At 35.7% G+C, this 8,985-nt stretch overlaps 1 pseudogene; it reads right to left on the reverse strand.

Annotated features, from left to right (window-relative positions):
- Positions 1 to 6,965: 6,965 nt before the first annotated feature.
- LOC128116181 (Y-box-binding protein 1-like) lies at positions 6,966 to 7,877 on the reverse strand (annotated as a pseudogene).
- Positions 7,878 to 8,985: the final 1,108 nt, after the last annotated feature.

Here is an 8,985-nt window from a genome sequence, read left to right on the forward strand (position 1 = left end):
GTATGTTATTTATCATCTATCTGTCATCTTTCTCATATCTATCTCTCTATCCTCTATCTATCTATCTATCTATCTATCTATCTATCTATCTATCTATTTACCTACCTACCTACCTATCTATCATCTATCAACTGCCTACATCTGCTTATCTAAGTCTTTGTAAATACAGACTTTGTAAATACTTCACAACTCTACCAAAAGAAAACAAGCTTAGAATCCATTTTAGGTCACAATTAAAGGCAAGTAAGACCTACCTATTTTATTAAATTAAGGATAAAACTTTGAACTATACTGCTGGATTATTTTTATTGTAAAATGCTCCTTACTCTCCACACTCATGCTCTCCCCATTTAAAAACTGGTAACTCTGGAGAGTGTGTAGATAATGTTCATTGTTAGTTTTCATATTACTTTATATTTATTATATGAACAATGTTGTATTCTGAAATATATTTCAAGCTTTATTCAATAAACATCTCCCATAAACTCAAAAAAAAATTTCATGTACTATCTTTACTTAGTTTTTGCCTGTGTCGAAGGCAAGGAGACAAGCCTCTTCAAGTCACCCCTTGGCACTGCAGCTGTTTCTTATATTGCCAAGGAAGCCCACATTTGAACTGTCTTCTATATTGCCAAAAATTGAGCAGAAAGATGATACTTTCTAGAAATTCCATCTGCATATGTTATTCATCATTGTCTCTGCTTAGGTAAATAAGGGCTCAACAGCCAAGCTTCCTAGTTCTTAAAAGCAGCTTTTCCATTTTTCACTACTACTAAGAGAATGAGTCAAATGCAACATTTTACTATTTTTTGACTTTGGCATGTGAATGGTAGTTATTATATAATGTTTATGGCATTATTTTACACAGGAAGGTTTTTGTACATGTATATAATGTATATTGAGTAAAATTTCCCCCATATTCCCACAGTTAGTTTCACATCCATCACCTTTAAACAATCCCTACAAAGTTTTGCTTCCACTCTCAACATACATGAATTTATATATCTACATAAAATTCAGGAACCACAAATGGTCATTTAATATGATCATGTTTAGTTTCACATATTTTCCCATTCGGGCCATACATTCATTCTTCTCAGTGGCTGAAAAAATTCTCTTGTGTATGTCTACTACATTGTATCTGTTCATTCCTCTGTTGATGAACATGTTGGTTGGTTTTACACCCTAAGTATTTTGAATATTCCTGCATTAAATATTTTGGTGGTCATTTGGTAAAATATCAAGAGTGAACACATCAACCATTCTTTAGTTTGTTTGTCTTTATAGACTGCTCACCACATAAATTGTGACAATTTTCTGAAAATGACTTTCATTGACAATGTTGTATTCCTTACAATTACATTAAGATTTGTCTTTATTCTTTTCATTCTATATGTAATACAATTTATGTAGATATTGACACAGACAGATAATGGTTATAGAAATAAGTACCTTTGCCAAAGACAGTTTCAGTTGTTCATCAAACCCTCTTCATATTTTCTTCTGAGAAATGAAAAGTTTTCAATTTCTCATGGATTTTTATGGGGAACAATAACTCTGTCCTGGCTAAATTAAGCTACAGTTGAAAAAGTATATGTCTTTCTAAGATAAGACTCTAAAAGTCTCCATATATTCATCTACACTTTTAATTCATTATTTTTTGAAAAACTTTTTCATATAATGTATTTAGATCAGGTTTTCCCACAAAATTTGATCTAAGTTCCTACAAAAACCTCCCCAACTCTCCAACAATCCAACATTGTGTTCCTTCCCTGTCCCCTAAAAAAAGAAACATAATCAAAAGGAAATACATAAACACATTAAAACAGAAACCAAAATATATAAACAAAATACCAGTAAGATAAAAAAAAGTACAAATAAAGGAAAATAAGATAAGATAAAAATTACAAAACACTGTTGAACTTGTTTTGTGTTGGCCAACTACTCCCGAGTATGAGGTTTAACCTGAAGTATGGTTATAATATCCCATGTGACACCATTGGAGAAAAACTGATTTTTTCCTTTTCCAGTAGGTATCAATTACATATAGCCTCTTGGTTAGGGATAAGAGAAAACATTCACTTCTTCCTCTCAGCTTTAACCTGTCTGGCTTTAACCTGTGGGACCCTGTCTAGCTTTAACCTGTATGGGTCTTGTACATGCTACCAGAGTCTGTGAGCTCATAGTTGCACCAGTATTTTTGTGTTTGGAAGTCACTGTTTCTGTGAAGTCATTGTCACCTCTGGCTCTTACAATCTTTATGACTCCTCTTTTGCATAAACCCCTGAACCTTGAATGTATGAATTTAATGAATAACTTTCTTTTAGGACTGAGTCTTCCAAAATCTCTTACTCTCTGAACATTGTCTAGTCATGGATCTCAGTGTTAGTTCCTGTTTACTATAAGAAGCTTCTCTGATGATGCCTGAATAAGGCACTGATCTAGGGGAATAGTGGAATATAATTAGGAGTCATTTCTTGCTATCTTCTTTTAGGAGCATACCAATATGGGATTTTCCCGTAAACTCATGGCTTATCAAGTTTCAGGTTCTTGGCAAATTTAGATTGTCAGGTATGGGTTCCACCTAATGGATTGTGCCTTAATTCCCTTAGAATGTGGTTGGTTACTCAAATAATGCTTGTGCTAATATTGCAAGTGTATAACTTGCAGGTATATAATTGTTGTAAGTAGCAACTTTTTTAACTGGGTTGATGATTGCCTTTCTCTTCTGGTAGTGTAGAGTACTTTTCAGCAATAGCCTGTGATGGTTGGGGGTTTCAACAAGGCAATTTTGGTCAATGATTCAACAAAATATAACCCATTGCTGGCACTGAAAGTTTTACTTGATGACATAAGATGTCTAGTTAGGCCATTTTCCCCTATTATTGATGGATCTATTTAGATACTCTTTTCATATATGTATATATTTTAGGAAACTTCTACAGTCGATTCCATGTGGTTTTTGTTAGCTGTCCCCCCTCATATTTCTCTTTAACCTTCTCTTTTATATCCTTCCCTATTTGTTTCTACTAGCCTAGTTTCCAACTTTTTTCTCCATAACAATATCCCTTACCTCTCCTTCCTTGGGAGACCCTCCCCTTCTTCCCTAGTCCTTTAGGACATAGATAATCTCTGTTATTTGTACTGTGGCTTGCATATTTAAGACTTAAAAGCTAACATCCACATACAAGAGAAAACATATTTGTCTTTTGAGGTCTGAATTACCTCACTCAGGATGATTTCTAGCTACATTTATTTACACACAAATTTCATATTTTTATTTTTTTTTCATAACATCTAAATAATATTCCATGGTGTAAAAGTGTACCACATTTTCTTTATTCATTCATCCATTGAAAGACATCCATCCTGCTTCCAATTTTTGACTATAGAGAACAGAGCAGCAACGAACATGGATGAGAAAGTATCTCTGCAGTAGGATGTAGATTTCCTTAGGTGTATGCCTAAGAGTGCTGTGGGCTGGATTTTGGGGTAGATCTATTCCTAGCTTCCTGAGGTTTCCATAGTGGCAATACAAGTTTGCATTCCCACAATCAATGAATAAGTGTTCCCCTTTTCCACATTCCCCAGCATATGATGTCATTTGCTTTATTTATTTTGGACATTCTGTATAGCTTAAGATGAAATATCAAAGTAGTTTTAATTTATATTTCCCTGCTGGCTAAGAATACTGAATATTTTTCAATGTTTTTCTCAGACATTTGTGTTCATCTTTTGAGAATTTTGTTTATTTCTGTGACCTGTTTTATTAGGTAAGTTATTAGCTTTCACAGTGTTCAGGTTTTTGGATTTATATATTTTAGATATTAATACTCTATCATATTTAAAATTGGTAAAGTGGGTTTTTAAAAACCATTCTATGGGCTGCTTTTGTCTGAATGATAGTTTTCTATGCTGTACAGGGGCATTTTAGTTTTATGACATCTCATTTATTAATTGTTGATCTAAATACCTATATTATTGGTGTCTTATTCAAAAATTCTTTTTTATTTGACAGTGAGTTCAAGACTATATCCCATTTCTATCATATTTATGGTATCTAGTCTTATGTTGAGGTCCTTGATCACTTTGGAGTTGAGTTTTGAGCAGGGTAATAAATATGGATCTGTTTGCATGTTTTACATGCAGCCGTCCAATTTGATCACCACCATTTGTTGAAGTTGCTGTCTTTTCTTCACAGTGTAATTTTAGCTTCTTTGTCAAAAATCTATGGAAATAGGTGCATGGAATTTTGTCTGGGTCTTCAATTTTTTTCCTCTGTAAGCATGTCTATTTTTATGCCAATACTACACTATTGTTTTTATTACTGTAGTTCTGTAGTACAACCTGAAATCTAGGATGCTAGTACCTCCAGCAATTCTTTTATTATTCAGGAATGGCTTTAGCAATCCTAGGTTTTTGTGTTTCCATATGAAGATTACAATGGTTTTTGCATTTTTTCCATTTTTTGTGAAGATTGCTGTGTAATTATTATTGAGATTGTATTGAATCTGTAGATTGCTTTTGGTAAGATGACTATTTATAAAAATTTCACCTAACAAGTACTACCATGGGATATCTTTTATCTTTTCATTTTCTTTTTTATTCTTCAATATCTTAAGTATTTTATTATATGGTATTTTACTTACTTGGCTAGAGTTATCCCAAGATATTTTACTTTTATTGAAGCAATTGTGAAAGGTACTGTTTCCTTTATTTTTCTCACTTTGTTTGTTATTTTTGCATAGGAAGACTAATGATTTTTGTGATTATCCTGCTACTTTACTGAAATTTTTTATTAGCCATTGGTGGAATCTTTTGGTTCTTTGATTCATAAATCATATCATCTGCAGATAAAGATATTTTGACTTCTTCTCTTCCTATTTGTATCCACTTGACCTTTTTCAGTTATCTTATTGCTTTGACTAAGACTTCAATTACTATATTGAATATATATGAGGAGAAGAGGAATCATTGTCTTCTTCCTGATTTTACTAAAATGTTTTGAGTTTCTCTTCATTAGGTTGATATTGTCTGTATGATTACTATAAATTGCCTTTATTACATTGGAGTATGTCCCCTGTTTCTCCAGCAATTTTTCATGAAAGGATGTTGGATTTTTTTTATAGGGCATTTCTGTCTCTAATCAGATGATTATGTGTTTTTTGTCTTTCAGTTTGTTTATGTAATGGGTTATGTTTATCAGTTTACATGTGCTGAACCATACTTGCATCTCTCTGATAAAGACAACTTGATCAAGATGGATAATCTTTCTGGTGCATGCCTGGATTTTGTTTGGAAGTATTTTATTGAAAAAATTTGCAACTATGGTCATAATGAATATTGCTCTGTAATTCTCCAGGTTATGGTAGAATTCTGCACTGAAGTCATCTGGCTGCTGTGGGATGGTCTGTATGTCAAATGTGTTGCTGATTGGTCAATAAATAAAACACTGATTGGCCAGTGGTTAGGCAGGAAGTATAGGCAGGGCAAGGAGGAGAATAAAGCTGGGAAGTGGAAGGCTAAGTCAGAGACACTGCCAGCCACCACGATGACAAACAGCATGTGAAGATGCCGGTAAGCCACGAGCCATGTGTCAAGGTATAGATTAATGGAAATGGATTAATTTAAGCTGTAAGAACAGTTAGCAAGAAGCCTGCCATGGCCATACAGTTTGTAACCAATATAAGTCTCTGTGTTTACTTGGTCTGGTCTGAGCTGCTGTGGGACTGGCAGGTGAGAGAGATTTGTCCTGACTGTGGGCCAGGCAGGAAAACTCTAGCTACGTCTGGCCATGGGCTCTTTTAGGTTGGGAGAGTCTTAAGCACTTATGCTACTTTACTAGAGATTATGGATCTGTTTAAATGGCTTATTCGATCTAGATTTAATGTTGGTAGTTCATATATGTTAAGAAATTCATCCAAGTCTTTTAGTTTTGTTTCCAGTGTGAGGGAGTACAGATGTTTAAAGTATGTCCTTATGATCCTCTTTATTTCCTCGGTGTCTGTTCTAATATTCCCTTTTTCATCTCTAATATTATTAACTTGGATGTTCTTTCTCCATTTTTTTGTTAATTTCGCTAAGAGATTGTCGATCTTATTGAGTTTTAAAGACTAACTCTTCATGTCACTGATTGTGTATTTCCCCTCCCCCTCTTCTATTTCTCTGATTTTAGCCCTGAGTTTGCTTATTTCTTGCTGTGTATTGTTTGACGATATTATTTCTTCTTTTTGTTCTGGAACACATGGATGTATGACTAAGTTAATAATATAAGATCTCTCCTTATTTTTGATGTAGAAATTTAGTGCTAAACACTTGTCTCTTTGAACTGTTTTCTCTCTTTTTTTTTAATTTAAGACCTTTATTAACAGATGCTTGCAGTTTTTTGACTTTTTTTTGAAAAAAATCAAGTTGTAAACTTTTATTACAAATTAAAAATGAAGTTGTAGAAATCTCAACTTGACCAGATATGAAACAGTCTAAAAACTATTATTGACTATTGAGAAAACAGGTATTGAGAAAAAAACCAGACCTTTTTTTAAAAAAACAAAGCAAAACAAAACAAAAAAACACACATATTTGTCATTACCAAAAAGAGACATGTTTAGGTAAAAATAATAAAAACCCCATGCTGCATAGATAATGCAGATAGTTCTAGTGTTTCTGGATCTGGTCATTGGGCAAAAAGCAAGCACTTAAGGTCTTCAGCTCCAATCTTTGTTCTTTTTTTTTTTTTTAGGTTTTTCGAGACAGGGTTTCTCTGTGTAGCTTTGTGCCTTTCCTGTAACTCACTTGGTAGCCCAGGCTGGCCTCGAACTCACAGAGATCCGCCTGGCTCTGCCTCCTGAGTAAAGGAGTGTGCCACCATCGCTCGGCTTTTGTTCATTTCTTATTGCTGGAATTTCATATCATTTCTTCTTGTTGGATGACCAAACCAGATGATGGAAGAGATGGTAAGCTGGCATTTACTCAGCCCCTCTCTGCTCAGCCTCGGGAGCAGACGAATTCTGAGCTGGTGAATCAGCTGCTTTTGTCTCTTTGCCATCTTGTGGTTTAGGGTTCTCTGGGTGTCTGCGTCGATAATTGAAGTTGCGGCGGTATCGATGTTGAGGTGGCTGCTGACCTTGGGTCTTGTCTCCTTGATTTTCCTTGTCCTCTTCATTGCCATCCTCTCTAGGCTGTCTTTGGCTAGGAGGGCTCCTGTGGAATCGTCGTCTGTAACCCCGATACATATTTTGTCTCACTGATTTACCTTGCTCTCCTGCACCCTGGTTGTAAGCACCCTCCATCACTTCTCTGTGGTCGATGCCCATAGTGTCTCCTTAAGTAGTAAGGTAGGAACCTTCCCCTGCGATAGGGCTAGAGCCGTTGTGCTTAGCCTTCAGCAGCACTCTCCAATCCCTCGTTCTTTCCCCCACTCTCACTATTCTGGTAATTTTGCTGGTAATTACGTGGAGGACCCCTATGACGTGGATAGAGTATATAATGGTTACAGTCTGCTGCATATTTAGTGCCTTGAACTGGAACTCCACCAGGTCCTGTACCATTTGCTGCCTCCACACCCTCTTCTTCAACAACATCAAACTCCACAGTCTCTCCATTTCCTACACTGTGAAGGTACTTCCTGGGGTTATTCATCTTTATGGCAGTCTGGTGTACAAATACGTCTTCCTTGATGTCATTCCTGTTGATGAAACCATATCCGTTCCTTACATTGAGCCATTTCACTGTTTCCAAAACCTTCCTTGTGATGACCTTCTTGTCCCCGCTGGTGGGCTCCCTGCGCTGCTGCCCATGAAGCCGGGTTTGGTGTCAGCGGCCCTGATTGCTGCAGCGCGGGTGGTGGGCAGCTGCTGGGTCTCGGCCTAGCTGCTCATGGTTGAGGTGGTGGTGACTGGGGCCTGCGACAGCTGAGGCTCCTCCTGGGGTGTGATGTGATGGTGACTAGGCCAGCAGTGGAGGTGGGGCTCTCAGGGCTCTCTGGGGTCTGCCCTCCGCTACCGATCAAACTAGCTAGAACTGTTTTCAATGTGCTCTATAGATTTGGGTATGTTTTTTTAATACTGTCATTCAATTCTAAAAGGTGGTTTGTTTGGTTTTTTTCCCTTCTTAATTTATGTCCTGGTCCATTTTCATTCAGTAGTTAGTTGTTCAGTTTCCATGAGTTTCTATACTTTCTGTTGTTTTGATTTTCAGTTTTAATCCACCGTGGTCAGATAGGTTGCAGAGTACAATTTCAACTTTCTTATATTTGTTGAAATTTTCTTTGTGTCCAAGTATGTAGTCAAATTTGGACAAAGTTCCATGACCTTCTGATAAGTAAGTATATTCTTTTGTGTTTAGTTAAATGTTCTGTAGATGTCTTCTAGACACTTTTGATTTACTACATTATTTATCTCCAGCATTTCTGTTTAGTTTTTGTCTGTATGATTTGTCCATAGGTAAGTGTTGGGTATTAAAACCACCTCTATCACTGTGTGTGTCAATATGTGACTTTAGCTGTAGTAGTTTTTTGTTGTTGTTGTTGTTGTTTTTTAATGAATGTGGATGCCATTGCATTTGGTGCATAAATGTTTAGAACTACAATTTCCTCTTCATGGATTTTTCCTTTGATGAGTATTAGTGACATTTCCTATCTCTCATAATTAGTTTTTGTTTGAAGTATATTTTATAATATATTAAAATGTCTGTATCTTGCTTCTTGGACCTATTTTCCTGGAATACTTTTTTGTCCTTTTACCCTGGTGCAATGTCTATTCCTGATGTTAAGAAATGTTTTGTTTGTTTTAATGAAGCAAAGAGATGGATCCTGATTTCTAATATGTTTATCTCTGTCCTTTAATTGCAGAATTGAGGGCATTGATGTGAGTTAGCAATAAACATTATATTATTTATTCCTGTCATTTTGTTGTTGGGGTAGAGCTCCCCCTTCCCATTTTTATTTATGTTTTAAGATTATTTTTTCCTTATGTCTCCTTGGGTGTG

The sequence above is a fragment of the Peromyscus californicus genome, unplaced genomic scaffold (genome assembly GCF_007827085.1).
Source record: "Peromyscus californicus insignis strain IS unplaced genomic scaffold, ASM782708v3 Scaffold_10__1_contigs__length_136768540, whole genome shotgun sequence".
Lineage (NCBI taxonomy): Eukaryota > Metazoa > Chordata > Mammalia > Rodentia > Cricetidae > Peromyscus > Peromyscus californicus.